Here is a 19,993-nt window from a genome sequence, read left to right as displayed (position 1 = left end):
TCTGAAGATTGTATTAGACATCTTGGACAACTGAAAAGGGACCAGGAACCAGTGGATCGGAGAACTGGAAGAACAACTTTGGGTAACATATCCCGCTTCCCCTTCCTACCGGTCCTGGGACAGAATTTTGTCCTAAAACCAAAGCCTTGTTTTAATTCTGTTGGCAATTCTGCATTACAATCCGCACTTACATGCAGATTATGGGCTGGCGACAGCATCTGGCAGACCCAGTCAGGTGACGGGGCTCAATGAGCCTAGGGGGGCCCATTCAAGAGTGGAATCCATTCTGGTCCTCGTTCTTTGAAATAAATTGTATCCATGTCTTTAAGAAGCGGGTACAATGGACTAGAAGAGTTGCACTGCAGGAACCTGAGCACTTCCTGTTCCGCCACCTAGAGTCTTCTCTGTCACCTGCAGGGCGATTATGTCATTGTGACACCTGCGTTGTTCCGCACACTCTTGGCTAGAAGAGGCCAAAGCAGAGGATAGAGGGCGCTGTAGGAGCATGATGGAAGGGAGTGAGTTAATTATTTTATTGGCAGGTCAACCATGACAGACCTGCATCAGGGTCGGATCTGAAGGACAGCATTCGTCGGCATGTTGTAGCAATTAAAGTGACTCCCCGCGTTCAGCGCTAAAAAGTTGGTTTTGAGAATCGATAACGTTGTTGAAAATCAAAGGGGGCAAATTGAACATTTCTAGCGTGATTTGCATAGCTTCAGCGCCACGTAATATAAATGGGCTGAAGTGGCCATTGTCTGCATTACGTCTCTTTCGGACCAGCAAAACGCCCTCCAGAGGCCTCTGGGTTGGGGAAGTTTAATGTCGCTAACCTTGTACATAGGCTAATTTCACACAGGCGAGTACGATATCGGGCTGTGAAACTTGGCTGATAATGCGCTCGGGAATGTGCGATTTCCCTGTGGATGCGAGGCCTTTTTGGGAGACCTCGTATCACATCACATTCACGCACACCTCACAGGCTGTGCAATGTTTTTGCCGGCTCCATTGAAAACAAGGGGCGAGGCGTTCCAAGGGAACACCCAAAGATAGGACATTTTTCCTGCATCATGTATATGATTCCATTCAAAAGAGTGGGATTCATATTTGTGCAAGATCTTGCAACGCACAAATGATTTTTTTGGCCGCGTGAAAGCGGCCTCAGAGTGTGAGATCTGAAATGAATATGGTAGTCAGTGCAGTGGACAGACATTGTCATCAGTGGCAGGGAGCGCCGGCTTGACTCTCATTGGAGTCAGTGGCAGCGCCGCGCTTCTATTACACTTCCTGCTCCTTTTATGATCCGGACTTTTGGTTGAGTTTGACCGGCTTCCTTCGTGGTGGCTGCATTGGAGTCACACAAAACACCAGTCTTCCACGGAAAACCATAAGTGAGGCCGCCTTCAGTAAAACCACTAGGTGTGCGTGTAAGGCCTCATTCAGACGAGCGGCGCGGTTTTATGCCGGCCGCATCACGGACAAAAATCACATCACTGAAGAAGAGCCGCAATCGAGTCCCGCGATTAATTTGCGCTTTCGGAAGAGAAAGCCGCAGCGGAATGTTGACAGCAAAACTGCTCCAAAACCCGCAGCAAAATGTCACAGGTTTTAAAGTTGCGCTTCTCCATCAGAATTCCCGCGGAATTTCAGTGCGGTCATTCTGCGAGAATTCTGTCCTGTGAACCCAGCCTTAGGGCTTTTACCAAGTAGCATTTTTTTAACGCTGCGATATCGCTGTATTTTTTTAATGCCTATGTCAATGGGACTTTCCAATGTTAAAATTGCATCCCACAAACTTGCGATTTTTGTGCGATGCGATTTTAACGATTTTAACATTAGAAAGTACAATTGAAACAATTGCAGCGATATCGCAATGTTAAAAAAAATGCTAGTTTGTAAAAGCCCTTATAGTCATTAAGTGACGACCATTTTCAGGACTGTGTGTTGTACCATGTGACCTGTATCTCAGTGTTATAGGACTGATGTTCGTAAAGTATCGTTAATGCGGTTTTCTATATATGGTTGTTATATGTTCGCTTGCAGGGAATATTAGTCATAAATCTGGGTTAGTGCAGACAGCATTGGGGGGGAAGCAGGGGTTCCCACCAGCGACCGTTTTCCGGAAGGAAATAGGGGACATCTGACTAAGGCCTCGCTCCCAGGGTTGTACAAGTATTTCTCTTGTGTAATACTCAGCTTATTATGTGGCCAGAAAACGCTGATGAGTGTAGGCGTATATACGCTTGAGAGAGCGTGGCTTGATTGCGCTGTGAAGGGAGCACCATCACATACTTTCGTGCGTGTAGCATTGCTTTTTACTGTACTTTTTCTGTGCTGCCGGTAGAGCGTCATGATTGTACAGCTGTGCAGCCTAACTATTCCCGATGTTATCGATTTAACACAGTAAAATTGCGCAGTTCAGTGTGTGATTTTGTGCGGACAGGGAGCACATTTGCTCCCCCCTTGGACTCCTATGGTGCCTTGAGTATGCAAATATAGAGCATGTCACGTGCAAAAAGGCAAAATCGGAAAAAACCTATTGAAATCAATGGGTTCTATTGGCTGCGGTTTGTGCGGGCCATTTTGTGCACACAAAACTGTGCGTTACAACACTCGTCTCAGGAGCCCTTCCGTACGTGTTTCAACTGTTCGTTGTGCATGTAAATACGCAGCGTATTTATGCGCACTGCTACATTTTTGCGCTGGCCCATTCACTTCTATGGCCTATTTTAGTGTTTAATAGGCACTAACAAAGAACATACTGCGTATTTTATCACTCAACCAAAAGTCAGCTGGGGCCTGTGGGGTGAGAAGAAGGACTCCCCCCCCCCAGGGAGGAGGCTAGAGTGTAGTTGCTCCTGGCAGGTGTGACATCACAGGATGGGCGGGGCTTCACAACCTCCAGCAGCTCCATTCTAGTCAGCTTATTAGTGACATGTCTAGAGTGAAGAAACTCCATTCTAGATGGAACTGAAGCTTCAGGGGCGGCGGGGCTCAGCTGTCTGTGGGAGGGAAGAGCGGGTTATAATAGGGCCAGTATTGGTGGCCGGGGGCTGGAGCCGGGGGCCGTCACCCCTATTATAATCCGCCGTTGCCTGCTCCCCTACCTCCTCAGTCATATAGTAGAACGCCATCCTCCGCCATACTTCTTCCCTCACGCTGCGCCCCTCAGCCCCGCTGCGTATATAGACTCCTCCCCCTCTCGCTGTGAGAACGTATACACAACGTATACACACTGAGGGGCCGCAGTTCCAGCGTGAGGGAGGAACATGGAGGATCAGGGCCGGGATTATACAGCGGCCCAGATACGATATTATCCCCTCCATACTGCAGAATATTGTCTATATGGGTCTCAGCAGCCAATCCTTGGTGATACAGGACCTCACCAGGGAGCAAGTACTGCAACACAGCGCCAAATATCACCATATGGCAGCCATATTACCCCCAGCAGAGCCAAACAAATGTCACTATGCAGCGCACATACTGCTGGCCCCTGGCTGTATCACATACCACAAGGCAGCGCAAAATAACGCCGCCAGATACCACAAGACAGCGCAAAATAACACCACCAGATACAACAAGGCAGCGCAAAATAACACCACCAGATCCCACAAGGCAGCGCAAAAGAAAAACAGCAACAGATACCACAAGGCAGCACAAAATACACCGCCATGTACCACAAGGCAGCTCAAAATAACACCGCCACGTACTACAGGGCAGCGCAAAATAACACCGCCAGATACCACAAGTACAGATGAATTACATCCTAGGGTACTGAAGGAAGCAGAAGATGTAATTGCTGAACCACTCATCGTAATCTTAAGTCCCAGAAGGTTGAAAAAAGGGCAAATGTTGTCTGTATCTTCAAAAAAGGGAAGAGGGTGGATCAAGAAACTACAGGCCTGTGAGCCTGACTTCTATACCGGGAAAGATCTTTGAACAAATTATTAAACAGCATGTATGCAAGTACCTGGATAAAAATGGAGTAATTAACCAGAGCCAGCATGGGTTTGTACAAAATACGCCATGCCAGACAAATCTAATTTCCTTCCATGACAACACCAATTGGGTTGATCAGGGTAATGCGGTAGATATAGTATATCATGACTTTAGTGAAGCATTTGACAAAGTACCTCGTACCATACTAATTGAAAATAAATTGAGAAGGCAACTGTTAGGTGGATTCAAAACTAGCTGAGTGATCATACTCAAAGAGTGGTCATAAATGGCTGCACATCCAATTGGAAGAATGTGACAAGTGGGGTACCACAAGGCTCTGTCCTAGGCCCAGTGTTGTTCAACAATTTTATAAATGATCTGAAAGAGAGAATTGAGGGGAAACTAATCAAATTTGCTGACGACACAAAGCTAAGAGGGATAGCTAACACTAGGTGTCAGAACCAGCAACTCTCGGGGCCGCCGTGCCCACACCACCGGTCGTGCCACCTGGGTTACAGGAGTGTGGCGTAGGGGAGCTCCGATTCTAGTGATCTGCCTTGGCCGCTGTAGAACTGGTCGCCACTGGGTTGCTAGGGAGGCAGCAGGTGCTTCCCTATTTACTTGACTACCAAGCATGCTTCCCTGGTAACTATCTGTTCAGCAAGGCTGGGGGCGTGTCCCCAGCACCTCCTTGATGGGCCCTGCTGCTGTCAGGCTCCCCGCCTCAATCAGCTGCTGGGGCGGGAGCTCTGACTGCATTTAAATGTGTGTTTTCCTTCCAGCCCTTGCCAGTGTTAGTTTGGTTCTCCAGCTGCACCCGCGTTTATTTGACTGCTCTTGTGACCCCGGCTTTTCTGACTTCTGCTCTTGGACTTTGACTACGTTTTTGCTTTCCCCTCTGTACTGCGTACCCTCCTGTTGCCGACCCGGATTGTCTGACCACTCTACCGTTTGTCTTCAGTGTCTGTTTGTCTTCCCGTGTCCCGCTTCCCTAGTGAGGGTAGGGACCGCCGCCCAGTTGTCACCCTGGGGGTTAGCCCAGGGGGGCAAGTAGGCAGGGAGAGGGGTTGCGGGATTTTTCAGGGACCCCCATATCCCAGACACTGTCCTGACACTAGGAAAGAGAGAGAGAGTATTCAAAAAGATCTAGAAAAGCTTGAACAGTTGCTGGCGAATAACAGAATGGTATTTAACAAGGAGAAATGCAAAGTCCTACATCTGGGCAAAAAAAAATTAAAAAAGCACATACAGAATGGGAGGAATTGGGCTAAGCAGCACATGTAGAAAATACTTGGGTATACTAATAGATTATAGACTGAACATGAGTCAACAATGTGATGCAGCAGCCAAAAAGGTAAACACAATTCTGGGATGTATTAAGAGAAGCATAGAGTCTAGATCACGTGAGGTAACTATCCCCCTCTACTCTTCCTTAGTCAGACCTTGTCTGGAATACTGTGTCCAGTTCTGGGCACCCCAGTTTAAAAAAGACAGACAAGCTGGAGCAAGTTCAGAGAAGAGTTACCAAGATGGTGAACGGTCTGCAAATGCCTTATGAAGAACTGTTAAAGATCTAAGAATGTTTAACTTGGAAAAAAGAAGGCTGAGAGGAGACTTAAAGGGGTTGTCCCGCGGCAGCAAGTGGGGTTATACACTTCTGTATAGCCATATTAATGCACTTTGTAATATACATCGTGCATTAAATATGAGCCATACAGAAGTTATTCACTTACCTGCTCCATTGCTAGCGTCCCCGTCGCCATGGTGCCGTCTAATTTCGATGTCTTCTGGCGTTTTTAGACGCGCTTGCGCAGTCCGGTCTTCTGGCTGGTGAATGGGGCCGCTTGTGCCGGAGAGCTGGTCACCGCGTCGCCATCGTAGCTCCGCCCCGTCACGTGTGCCGATTCCAGCCAATCAGGAGGCTGGAATCGGCAATGGAACGCAAGGAAGGAGAAGAAAATCCACGGTGCACCATGGGAGAAGACCTGCGGTCCACCGTGGGAGAAGACCAGCGGCGCCATCTTCAACAGAAGAAAAGAAGAAGCTGCAGAACGCTGATGCAAGTAAGCGCAATGCCATTTTTAAAAACTAACCTATGCTTTCTTTTTAACAGGGCAGAATGCGGGGGTAAGTGAAAAAAAAATTTTTTCGCTTTCGCCGCGGGACAACCCCTTTAATAGCTGTCTACAAATATCTGAAGGGCTGTCACAGTGCAGAGGGATCAGCCCTATTCTCATTTGTACAAGGAAAGCCTAGAAGCAATGGGATGAAACTGAAAGGGAGTGTTACCATGCGGCGTCTGCCGGGGCCGCGGGTGGTTCGTCGGTGCGGTGTGCGCGCTTGTGGGTCCAGGTGGTGACGTGTGCGCCTGTGAATGCAGCTCTATCCACGAGTCCCTGTTATGGGATTGTGCTGGGAGGTGTCGCCTCCCTCTCTCTGCCCCTGGGCGGAGGCTTCTGTTTATAGATCCATTCACTGCCAGTTATTGGTTTCTGTCAGTGTGCTTGCATCCTGCCTCTGTCAGTCTCCTGTTTTCAGCTTGTTTGCTAGATCTGCCAGGTTATCCAATCTGGCTTGGTCTGTTTATATTTTCTGTTGGTTTATTCATCTGCCCTTCCTGTCGGTATTTTACCCTGTTCCATCTTGGTACGCCAATGTCCCTCCTCGGTCCCGCCGCCCAGTTGCCCGCCTGGGGTTAGTCAGGAGTGGAGGCAAGTAGGCAGAGACAGGGGTTGCAGGTAAGTTCTAGGGCTACCCGGGCTGGCGTATCATCGGGTAGGATACCGTAACATGGAAGAGACACAGATTAGATATTAAAAAACACTTTCTGACAGTGAGGATGATCAATGAGTGGAACAGGTTGCCACGGGAGGTGGTGAGTTCTCCTTCAATGGTAGTGTTCAAACAAAGGCTGGACAAATATCTGTCTGGGATGATTTAGTGATCCTGCACTGAGCAGGGGGTTGGACCTGATGACCCTGGAGGTCCCTTCCAGCTCTACCATTCTATGATTCTACCATAAACTTGCACATAAGATCAAACCCCTTCCCTATAAAGTAGGTGAATTGTCCGGTGCAGAACGTCTCTTGACATTGAACACTCTCTGTTTTGGAGCTATCAGCAGGTATTATCTTCCTAAAAATGTTTCCCCATAACCGCTCATTATTGGTCATCAGATTTGGTTGCACTTCATCCCTTTCATGAAGCATATATAGACATTGTAAGCTACATTCAGTACATTTTGATAAAACACTAACCTTTAGAAATATATCATACTGTAAAGCAAAGCTTAGGTTGAATAACGTAAGAACATCTTTATCATATCTCAACATCAGGTGTCGGGGGAAAAACATGAATGGCATCCATTGTGCCTGTAGATGAATTAATTGTGACAAGTCCTCACCTGCATGAGCTACCTTGTTCTTCATTACTGTCAATGGAATGTAATACACCCATACCAGTGCCCACTCCTCCCAATAAAGTGTCAGACCATTCTCTGTTAATTCTGGTGGATTTGTTCATCACTGGGAAGGAACTATTAAAGTGTATTTCGATATTTTGTGATTTGATGGACATATTTAGACAGGTAGCAGGAACATTTATTAGATTGTCAGTGCTGACTGTTGGTCTACCTGTTATCCTAGTATTAAAAACCATAAGACGCCATGAGGAGACAGGGGTATTGTTTATGCATATAAGGGGATATACATTTAGTACAACTATATACATCATGCATACAACATGCCTCGGCCTTCTCAGACCTTCCTCCCATCTCACTTGGAGCATTTATTGCTGCCATACATGTTTTATTATTAGAGCAGCTTCTAATATTTATGATGTTCTCCCTTATGTGCCAGGTTGGATTGTCTCCTGCTACTTGAGCATAGAACCTTTGTCCAGAATAAAGCCCCAAATCTGCTTTGTACACTGGTCCAATGTGTGTGAATGATGTATTAATAAGTAGGCAATGGGTATGTGCCAGACAGGTAAAGTTTCACTGTGATCTGTTTTTAGCACTTTTTGCCTGGTACAGGAAATATGGCTCACCAGTGTTCCTTACTTGCCTCACCCTTGCAGTTAATGTTCTGGTGAGGCATAAAACTGATATTCCCAGAGCCAACATCAGCCCCAAAGCCCTCAGATACTTTAATTTTTTGTAACGACCGTCTTACAATGGCTAGCATGCACCCAATTTAGTCTTCCTTCAAGCTGCACCGAAGTCTTCAAAGTCAACAGAACTTGGAACGATCCTTTTTATCGAGGACTTTCTCGCGTGACTTTTTGACACCACCCAGTCTCCTGGTTCCAGGGAATGTGTTTCTTCTATTGAATCAGGATCTGGAAGGAAATCAAACACTTGTTTATGTACTTGTGTGAGGCATTCTTGCAGGACCTGTAAGTATATTGGGTTCCATCTGCAGATCCTCGGGAAAGTATAACCCTGTTTTAGGGGGCTGACCCAAAGAGCATTTCATAGGGAAACAATCCTGTCTTCCTATTTAGGGTGTATCTTACTGAGACTAATACTAGGGAAAGACACTCCAGCAATGGTTTACCCAATTCTTTCACTGCTTTTTTACTCTTCTTCAGCTTCAATGTCCCATTAAAGGGGTTGTCTCGCGGCAGCAAGTGGGGTTATACACTTCTGTATGGCCATATTAATGCACTTTGTAATGTACATCGTGCATTAAATATGAACCATACAGAAGTTATTCACTTACCTGCTCCGTTGCTAGCATCCCCGTATCCATGGCTCCGTCTAATTTCGCTGTCTTCTTGCTTTTTTAGACGCACTTGCGCTGTGCGGTCTTCTCCCCTTCTGCTCAGTCTAGGCACGAGCGGCGTTCTGGCTCCACCCCCTTCTACGCGTCATCACGTAGCTCCGCCCCGTCACGTATGCCGATTCCAGCCATTCAGGAGGCTGGAATCGGCAATGGAACGCACAGAGCCCATGGTGCACCATGGGAGAAGACCCGCGGTGCACCATGGGAGAAAACCGCAGTGCATCCCTGGGAAAGGACCGGCGGCCATCTTAGGGAGAAGATTTTTTAAAGTCCTTATTTCGTCGGATCGGTAAGTAGCAAGCGATTTAAAAACCGCTTTACTTTGCTATTTTATGCCAGGGGGGTGACAGGGGGAATGGGGTCAGGTAAAATTTTGAGGTTTGCCGCGAGACAACCCCTTTAAGCCCCTCCACCTTTCCACTGCTCTATAGGTGCTAAGGGGTGTGAAAGGCTAGCTCTATTCCCTAGAGAGGCCATGATTTCCTGCATGACTTCTGCTGTTAAATATGTGCCCCTATCACTTTCTATTGCCTCTGGCATACCATATCTGCAGATCACTTAGTTCATAAACTTGCATGCTGTGGTCTTTGCCAAGCTTTTTGACCCTAGGTATCCTTCCTGACACCCAGAAAAAAAGTCAATGCAGATGAGGGCATACTCGTAGACACCATTCTTTGGTAGCTTTATGTGGTCAAATTGCAATCTCTGGAAGGGGCAGAGCGGCCTAGGTGTGTTGTTTTTGAGGAGTCTTGGTCAGGGCACAGGTTCTGCAGGCCTGAGTGTGTTTTGCTACAGTTGCACTAAACCCAGGAGCAATCCAGTGAGACACAACTTATTCTCTTTGCCCCACAGCCTCTTCTCCAACAGGCTCGCCCCAACCTCTGTCCAGCTCCTCTTTTCAGGCTGGTCTTAAAGAGACCGGAACAGATCAAAACTTACTGGAGTGTCCAGAGTTACTGCATGGAGTTTGGCTTGGGCCTTGAGATGAGGCCTCCTACAGTACGGGGAAAAAGGGTTTTCGGAGTTAGCAGTCCCTAGTGCGGGAGCAGAAGTGATGGCTAACTTGGAGTGGAAATTGCACACTGTCTCCTCTGCGAGTGAAAGGCTTTAATTGCCACCAGACATAAAGTGACTGCATTAGCTGGGAGGCAGAGTGGATCCAAGGCCTACAGTACGATGTCAGACCCAGGAAAGTGCACAACTGGAAAGAGGAATGTCCACCAATGTCCACCACTGTGTTCTTGCGGACCTCTGTAAGGTGGCGTGCTCCATGTGACATTCAGTGTACCAAAAAGACAACTTAAGACTTTACAAACTGTAATTTAGACTGGGAGGCTTTGCATCCTTTTCCCTCAAAAAAAATAAATAAATGGATGCTTCAGTACAGCACAACTCTGAAGGAGAGCAGAGAAGTAGGAGCAGCGTGGGAGGATCTGGAGGGATCCAATTTTGGAAGAAACAACCCTAATCACAAAGGAAGTTTGTGCCTGTGTGTATATATGCTACTCCAAACCACTAAGTTCAACACGCAATACGCAGAAGCATAAGAAATAGAATTTATTAGAACTCAAGATTACAATTTAAAAAAAAAAACAAAAAAAAAACAACATAATATGCAATGTCCATATAGACAGGTTCATACAATCTGGTAATATTACATTTAACCCCTTAACGCCACAAAACGTAACTATACATCCTGGCAGAGGGATACTTGATGCAACAGGACAAACAATTACGCCCTGAGGATAGCGCTGTCACTGATAGCCGGCCTCCCAATGCAACAGCGGAGGTGCATTGGGACTACGACCCCTGCTGTTAACCCCTTACACACTGCAATCTATATAGATCGCGGCAAGTAAATGGTTCACAGAGAGAGCACTCCCACTGTGACCTCATCGGACTCTCATGATGTCATCGTGGAGAGCTTAATGGGTTGCCATGGCAACATGACATCAGATCGCTATAACAAGCAATAAGGCATTGCAGATCAGTGTTGCTACTGCTTTTATTTCGTGCCCTGCCATATGTCCACACATAGGATTATGGCCACAATGGGCATATTTCTAAACACAGGAGAAACAGGGGTATTAGTTTTTGGGTGCATGTCTCTGTTTCCTTGTGAGCTGTCTGAAAAAAATCACTTTAAAATGACACATTTGTCAAAAAATTCTAAATCATATTTTTTTCCAACTGCTTTGCGCAAAATCACTCAAAAACAGTGTGATCAAAATGCTCACTATTCCCCTAGATGAATGCGTAAGGTTGTCTAGTTTTCAAAATGGGGTCATTTGCTGGGGTTTTGTCTTGTTTTAACAGCACAGTGACTCTATGAGCGTGCAATGGGGCCTGAAGGATTCACCAACAGAATTTGTGTTGTGAACGCTCTCGGGTGCTTCTTGGACCCTGCTGTGTGTCCACACATAGGATTATGGGCATATATCTGATAACTGGAGAAACAGGGGTATCAATTTTGTGGTGAACATTTCAGTTTTCATGTGCTCTGCACAAAAATCTGTTGTTAAAAGGACACATTTGTGAAAAAAATGAAATTTAAATATTTTGCACATGATTTGCATCAATTCCTGCAAAAAATGTGGGATCAAAATACTAACAACACCCCTCAATGAATACCTTAAGGAATCTATTTTTCAGAATAGGGTCATATTTTGTTCTGAAATTTCTTGTGTTTTTTTTGCACTAATACAGTGTATATGTAATATTTAGTGGCATATTAATAGATTTCTGGGCATTAATAAAAAATCTATATTCCTTGGCAGCCATTTCAGTGTATGTGTGATACCCCGTTTTTTTACCTCTCATTATCATCGTATAAGCTTGGGTATACCTATCAGGATCTACCTCGGCCGCATGCTTAATCATGCCTTCGGGTACTAGTATTGGCAGGATACTGTGAATGAATAGGACACGTAGTATGATCACCCTTTAGGATTTCTGTTCTTGGAATAATCAGGTTCCCTCTCTGGTGTTATAATTGTTCCTCTCAATGCTTGCTTTCATGCTAATTAATACATAGTACTGACATTGCTCCATGGTAAAAAAATCCCTTTGGCAGAGTTAGGGACGCTGTGTTGGAATTGACTACACTTCTGTGTATCAATTAAATCTACTTACTTAACTAGATATCTGGTTTTTGTAACCCTATGAATGTGGGTTAAATCCTCTTGCCAGTCCGGAAATTATACAATACTATGTGACTTTTTTCCGTTTTATAAGTGAACTATGGACGTGGTGATATAACTACCTATGGGGAATATCTCACACGCCCTTATTATATGATTTATATTCCTCCATCGTGTTTGGATTGTTTATGGAAGTAATGTGCACATTAGTAAGAAGAAGGATAGATATGGCGGCACTAGGACCCTGTGATGACCAGATCTGGTGCTTTGAGAACACGTTATACCATTCAAGCAGATCTAACACTCCACAGGAAGGCAGAGGCTCCGGTTACCATAGTGATGGACTTTGTTCATGTGCAGAGTGGAGCGTGACTCATAGCAAGCACGGAGCTGGGACACAGCTATCGCGAGAACTCGCAGCTGTGCTCTGCTCTAGCCTCAGGGGGAATGATTACTGGTTATTGTGGCAATGGAGGATGACCTGTCATGGGCTCTCCCAGCAATCTGAGGTCAGTCACTTCCGGGTTACACACATGACTGCAATGGCGTGCACCAGCTATGTATTCTATGGGCTGTGAAGTTCACCATGGGAATCCAGCGCTGAGGTAAGAAATACACCTGTTCCACTTTATCTTTTTAATGATTATTATGTGATTGGTGAAGGGGCGTATAAGAGCATAGGTTGTGTTAATGTGTAACTAGCTTGACAAAGACTCATTCTTTAGAGTCGAAACGTCGCCATCTTGTGTGTTGAGGAGGCATTACTATCTGTGTATTCTCATGAATGCATAAAATACAACCGCACCAAACCTGCTGCCTGACGTCTTTCTTACTATATGCATATTTTTGGGAATTTGGACTCGTTCCCGGTCTGGGCGTGCAGACAAGGCTGAAGGATACAGCTTAGGATTTTTTTTCCCCCCCGAACTGGTAGTGGTGAGTGCTGCTGTTCAACTTTATTTACTTCAAATTGCTATGGATCCATCACAGCGTGCACCCCCAGGGGGACAAGCCTCATTATTTGCGGGCCTGGCTGATGGTGCACCAGGAGCCTCCTCTCCATTTATGTTTTCAGAAGCAGATGCAACAAAAATTTTGTCTGAAGTGTCTGTTGATACCTCATTCCTGTGTACTCCTTCTGCGGCTGTCTTACAGAAACAGTTTGAATCAGAACGAAAGCACATGATATCTTACAATCTCCACCTGGCCACCTTACACGAGTATTACCAGGCAAGGAGGATCCCACGAGGTTTGCGCTCGAGTATGAGACCCACATTACTTGCGGACAACTCGAGCTTCTGTGCTAAGTTTGAGGGTATTTTAAATAAATGCTCATTCGATCTGATGTTACTTAACATTGAATATTTATGTTCAGAAGTTAAAAGGAGTCGAGAGATTATTGGAGATATCGAATCCCAATTAAAACAACAGATGGGTGAAACCGACTGGCTACCCTACTCAACAAAGATGGATGCTCTACTGAGAAAATATCAGGAGGACATAGAGTCAACTAAAAGGATGAAGTGGTACCGCGACGCGGAGGATTATAAAAATAACAAGGTTTATAAATGGCAATATTCACGTGGACATTTTTCTTCCAATCCCAATCCTAGGAGAAACCAACGTCGTGGACGGATGGGTGGACAAAAACGTAAAGGCGAATTCGGGTTCACATCTGTTGGATCCGACTCAACTGACGATTCATCAAGACCTGTCACGGAGAGAAATCCGAATACCGCACGTTTTTTAGGTCATCGCCCGCCGTCGAAATCACGAATAAATTTACACAACAGGGTGGAATCCGGAGAGGAGGGCGCAAGCACAACAGAGCGAGGAAAAGAGACTATGCAGACCCGAGCAACCACCAGGAGACTCCCGTAACTGGTGATCAATCGTTAGTGGTAAATATTTCTTCTATTACACTAACTGAATTGGAGATTTCAGTACTCTCCAAGGGTCTGGCGTTCTGCCCGAAACCAGCGGTAAATTGGTTCCAATTAGATGTAGACTTGGACGCCTTTATGAGGCGATTAAAACTTAAGACATTTTTTTCCACTGTACCATCAAATAGTGAGGTTGGCAGCACTCAGACTAATCCCCGTGAGGTGTTTTCCTCGAGGGAAATTGGTCTTCGTCCTGCAAGTCGTTTTGTACCGCCTTCCAATGACCATGTAGTTGAAACTTTTTCTAAATTTGTAAAGCAGGATGTTCATCACTTGAGATCTCATAGATTATGTAAACCCTGTCGCACGAATATGCACAAGGATGAATGGCTGGCGGTCAAGAATTTAAGTAAGAATCAATCAGTAATTATTAAACCAGCGGATAAGGGTGGGGCCGTAGTAGTAATGGACAGGTTTAAATATCTGAATGAAATTCGCCGCCAATTGAACGATGTCTCGACTTATGAGAAACTAAGACAAGATCCAACATTACGCTTTCAGATGCAATTACGGGTTTTGATTAATGAGGCGATCAATCAAGCTATCATTGATCAACAACTTGCGGATTATTTACTCATTGAATACCCTATTACACCCACTATCTACGTCCTACCAAAGATCCACAAGGATCTTGCAAACCCACCGGGTAGACCGATCATATCCGGTAGGGAGTCACTATTCAGTAACATCTCCCGTTTTTTAGATAGAGTTTTAAGACCCTTTGCCATAAGAGGCCTATCTTATATACGTGATACCAGCGACTTCTTAAACAAAATCAAGGAAGTTAGAGTGAGTGAACACTCCTTACTAGTTTCATTAGATGTGGTCTCACTCTACACTATAATAGCACATGACAAGGGTCTAGATGCAGTACGTGATTCCCTATTAAGCTCTGATTGGAATAATGGCACTATTCAATTTATCTTGACCTTACTTGAATTTATTTTGACCAACAATTATTTCATCTTTGAGAATGCCTTTTATCGGCAATGCTGTGGGACCGCAATGGGGTCGAATGTGGCCCCGACGTATGCGGTTATTTTTATGAATTATGTTGAGACAACATGGATCTATACCTCCCCATCCTGGCAATATGTACGTGGATGGTGGAGGTATATTGATGATGTCTTCCTGATTTGGGAAGGCACTGAAATGGAATTGACATCTTTCTTTGATGAATTAAATAATATACTCCCAGAACTCAGGTTTACCATGTCGACATCTACTACTGAACTCCAGTTCTTGGATGTACTTGTCATTAAAAAAGAAGGCCATTTGGAGACTGACCTCTTTACCAAGGTCACTGATAGGAATAACCTATTAGTCTTTGATAGCTTCCATCCAAGAAAGACAATAGAGTCCTTACCTTGGAGCCAGCTCCTTCGGGTGAGGCGGATCGTAAGCAATGAGAAAGTGAACGATCGTCTTGAGCAAATGTACTCCAAATTCAGAACGCGGGGTTATCCAGCGAATGTGATAGGCCCTTTAATGGAAAAAGCTCGACAATTTCCACGAGATCAGCTTCTCTCCCCGAAACATCGAGATACTGAAGTGTCTCGTATTCCCTTTGTATCCACCTATAGCCCGGCCAGTGATCAAATTATGAGAATTATCAGACGACACTGGTTATTACTCTCCAAGGGCTGTGGTAATGTCCCCGAATTTCGGTCCTTTCCGATTATGGCTTATCGACGAGGACGTAACTTGAAAGATCGATTAGTACGTTCCTACCTGTCAGATATTGGCCCCCCAAAACAAAGAGTCTTATACCCAGTGAAGACTGGGAATTTTCCATGTCTGAGCTGCACATGTTGCAGCAATATGAGTCGTGGCAACACGTTCAATCATCCAAGGACTGGGAAAAAGTTTTATATCCGACAGAGATATACTTGCAAGTCATCATATGTTGTTTACCTTATATCATGTCCCTGCGGCCTCCTGTACGTGGGCGAAACTATTCAAGAGATTCGCTCACGTATCACCAAACATAAGAGCACGATCAGGAATGAAAACATTGAACTGCCCATCCCCAAACATTTTGTTAGTGCTAGACACAGCATCAGTCAACTCAAATTTAGAGTTATAGATGATGTCCCTGAAAACATCCGAGGGGGGGATCGGGTAAAATTACTTAAAAGGAAAGAGGCCAGTTGGATCTTCAATCTGGACACCCTGACCCCATTGGGACTTAACCTTGATTACAATACCTTTGCATTTCAGTGATGTATTTGTTTGTTGTCTGCTTTCTTTATCCTAGACCTGTTTTTAATATTTCTTCTTTTGATTACAGATTGTCATATCTGGGTGGATCCTCCTCGGACGCTGGAATTCTTTCCCATGACACTGAGCCCCTGCGTTTTTTTGATATTTATTGAAATTTCTTGTGTTTTTTTTGCACTAATACAGTGTATATGTAATATTTAGTGGCATATTAATAGATTTCTGGGCATTAATAAAAAAGCTATATTCCTTGGCAGCCATTTCAGTGTATGTGTGATACCCCGTTTTTTTACCTCTCATTATCATCGTATAAGCTTGGGTATACCTATCAGGATCTACCTCGGCCGCATGCTTAATCATGCCTTCGGGTACTAGTATTGGCAGGATACTGTGAATGAATAGGACACGTAGTATGATCACCCTTTAGGATTTCTGTTCTTGGAATAATCAGGTTCCCTCTCTGGTGTTATAATTGTTCCTCTCAATGCTTGCTTTCATGCTAATTAATACATAGTACTGACATTGCTCCATGGTAAAAAAATCCCTTTGGCAGAGTTAGGGACGCTGTGTTGGAATTGACTACACTTCTGTGTATCAATTAAATCTACTTACTTAACTAGATATCTGGTTTTTGTAACCCTATGAATGTGGGTTAAATCCTCTTGCCAGTCCGGAAATTATACAATACTATGTGACTTTTTTCCGTTTTATAAGTGAACTATGGACGTGGTGATATAACTACCTATGGGGAATATCTCACACGCCCTTATTATATGATTTATATTCCTCCATCGTGTTTGGATTGTTTATGGAAGTAATGTGCACATTAGTAAGAAGAAGGATAGATATGGCGGCACTAGGACCCTGTGATGACCAGATCTGGTGCTTTGAGAACACGTTATACCATTCAAGCAGATCTAACACTCCACAGGAAGGCAGAGGCTCCGGTTACCATAGTGATGGACTTTGTTCATGTGCAGAGTGGAGCGTGACTCATAGCAAGCACGGAGCTGGGACACAGCTATCGCGAGAACTCGCAGCTGTGCTCTGCTCTAGCCTCAGGGGGAATGATTACTGGTTATTGTGGCAATGGAGGATGACCTGTCATGGGCTCTCCCAGCAATCTGAGGTCAGTCACTTCCGGGTTACACACATGACTGCAATGGCGTGCACCAGCTATGTATTCTATGGGCTGTGAAGTTCACCATGGGAATCCAGCGCTGAGGTAAGAAATACACCTGTTCCACTTTATCTTTTTAATGATTATTATGTGATTGGTGAAGGGGCGTATAAGAGCATAGGTTGTGTTAATGTGTAACTAGCTTGACAAAGACTCATTCTTTAGAGTCGAAACGTCGCCATCTTGTGTGTTGAGGAGGCATTACTATCTGTGTATTCTCATGAATGCATAAAATACAACCGCACCAAACCTGCTGCCTGACGTCTTTCTTACTATAATACTAGGGAAAGACACTCCAGCAATGGTTTACCCAATTCTTTCACTGCTTTTTACTCTTCTTCAGCTTCAATGTCCCATTAAAGGGGTTGTCTCGCGGCAGCAAGTGGGGTTATACACTTCTGTATGGCCATATTAATGCACTTTGTAATGTACATCGTGCATTAAATATGAACCATACAGAAGTTATTCACTTACCTGCTCCGTTGCTAGCATCCCCGTATCCATGGCTCCGTCTAATTTCGCTGTCTTCTTGCTTTTTTAGACGCACTTGCGCTGTGCGGTCTTCTCCCCTTCTGCTCAGTCTAGGCACGAGCGGCGTTCTGGCTCCACCCCCTTCTACGCGTCATCACGTAGCTCCGCCCCGTCACGTATGCCGATTCCAGCCATTCAGGAGGCTGGAATCGGCAATGGAACGCACAGAGCCCATGGTGCACCATGGGAGAAGACCCGCGGTGCACCATGGGAGAAAACCGCAGTGCATCCCTGGGAAAGGACCGGCGGCCATCTTAGGGAGAAGATTTTTTAAAGTCCTTATTTCGTCGGATCGGTAAGTAGCAAGCGATTTAAAAACCGCTTTACTTTGCTATTTTATGCCAGGGGGGTGACAGGGGGAATGGGGTAAGGTAAAATTTTGAGGTTTGCCGCGAGACAACCCCTTTAAGCCCCTCCACCTTTCCACTGCTCTATAGGTGCTAAGGGGTGTGAAAGGCTAGCTCTATTCCCTAGAGAGGCCATGATTTCCTGCATGACTTCTGCTGTTAAATATGTGCCCCTATCACTTTCTATTGCCTCTGGCATACCATATCTGCAGATCACTTAGTTCATAAACTTGCATGCTGTGGTCTTTGCCAAGCTTTTTGACCCTAGGTATCCTTCCTGACACCCAGAAAAAAAGTCAATGCAGATGAGGGCATACTCGTAGACACCATTCTTTGGTAGCTTTATGTGGTCAAATTGCAATCTCTGGAAGGGGCAGAGCGGCCTAGGTGTGTTGTTTTTGAGGAGTCTTGGTCAGGGCACAGGTTCTGCAGGCCTGAGTGTGTTTTGCTACAGTTGCACTAAACCCAGGAGCAATCCAGTGAGACACAACTTATTCTCTTTGCCCCACAGCCTCTTCTCCAACAGGCTCGCCCCAACCTCTGTCCAGCTCCTCTTTTCAGGCTGGTCTTAAAGAGACCGGAACAGATCAAAACTTACTGGAGTGTCCAGAGTTACTGCATGGAGTTTGGCTTGGGCCTTGAGATGAGGCCTCCTACAGTACGGGGAAAAAGGGTTTTCGGAGTTAGCAGTCCCTAGTGCGGGAGCAGAAGTGATGGCTAACTTGGAGTGGAAATTGCACACTGTCTCCTCTGCGAGTGAAAGGCTTTGATTGCCACCAGACATAAAGTGACTGCATTAGCTGGGAGGCAGAGTGGATCCAAGGCCTACAGTACGATGTCAGACCCAGGAAAGTGCACAACTGGAAAGAGGAATGTCCACCAATGTCCACCACTGTGTTCTTGCGGACCTCTGTAAGGTGGCGTGCTCCATGTGACATTCAGTGTACCAAAAAGACAACTTAAGACTTTACAAACTGTAATTTAGACTGGGAGGCTTTGCATCCTTTTCCCTCAAAAAAAATAAATAAATGGATGCTTCAGTACAGCACAACTCTGAAGGAGAGCAGAGAAGTAGGAGCAGCGTGGGAGGATCTGGAGGGATCCAATTTTGGAAGAAACAACCCTAATCACAAAGGAAGTTTGTGCCTGTGTGTATATATGCTACTCCAAACCACTAAGTTCAACACGCAATACGCAGAAGCATAAGAAATAGAATTTATTAGAACTCAAGATTACAATTTAAAAAAAAAAACAAAAAAAAAACAACATAATATGCAATGTCCATATAGACAGGTTCATACAATCTGGTAATATTACATTTAACCCCTTAACGCCACAAAACGTAACTATACATCCTGGCAGAGGGATACTTGATGCAACAGGACAAACAATTACGCCCTGAGGATAGCGCTGTCACTGATAGCCGGCCTCCCAATGCAACAGCGGAGGTGCATTGGGACTACGACCCCTGCTGTTAACCCCTTACACACTGCAATCTATATAGATCGCGGCAAGTAAATGGTTCACAGAGAGAGCACTCCCACTGTGACCTCATCGGACTCTCATGATGTCATCGTGGAGAGCTTAATGGGTTGCCATGGCAACATGACATCAGATCGCTATAACAAGCAATAAGGCATTGCAGATCAGTGTTGCTACTGCTTTTATTTCGTGCCCTGCCATATGTCCACACATAGGATTATGGCCACAATGGGCATATTTCTAAACACAGGAGAAACAGGGGTATTAGTTTTTGGGTGCATGTCTCTGTTTCCTTGTGAGTTGTCTGAAAAAAATCACTTTAAAATGACACATTTGTCAAAAAATTCTAAATCATATTTTTTTCCAACTGCTTTGCGCAAAATCACTCAAAAACAGTGTGATCAAAATGCTCACTATTCCCCTAGAT

The 19,993-nt window shown here is 45.1% G+C and overlaps 1 long non-coding RNA gene across 2 annotated transcripts in view; it reads left to right on the top strand.

Moving 5' to 3' along the window:
* Nucleotides 1–11,523: 11,523 nt before the first annotated feature.
* The window catches only part of LOC136621465 (uncharacterized), a 69,600-nt gene continuing 61,130 nt past the window's right edge, over nucleotides 11,524–19,993 (top strand). The window contains exons 1-4 of one of the 2 annotated variants that reach the window (XR_010791245.1): nucleotides 11,524–12,468; nucleotides 13,477–13,764; nucleotides 16,097–17,251; nucleotides 17,372–17,437. This is a non-coding gene — a long non-coding RNA (uncharacterized lncRNA). Of the gene's footprint in view, nucleotides 12,469–13,476; nucleotides 13,765–16,096; nucleotides 17,252–17,371; nucleotides 17,438–19,993 lie in introns of those variants that run through there. The other variant, XR_010791244.1, reaches the window with a different exon arrangement.

The sequence above is a fragment of the Eleutherodactylus coqui genome, chromosome 1 (assembly GCF_035609145.1).
Source record: "Eleutherodactylus coqui strain aEleCoq1 chromosome 1, aEleCoq1.hap1, whole genome shotgun sequence".
NCBI classification, from domain to species: Eukaryota; Metazoa; Chordata; class Amphibia; order Anura; family Eleutherodactylidae; genus Eleutherodactylus; species Eleutherodactylus coqui.
The sequence above is the reverse complement of the archived record's forward strand: the minus strand, read 5'-3'. Positions and strand labels throughout refer to the sequence as shown.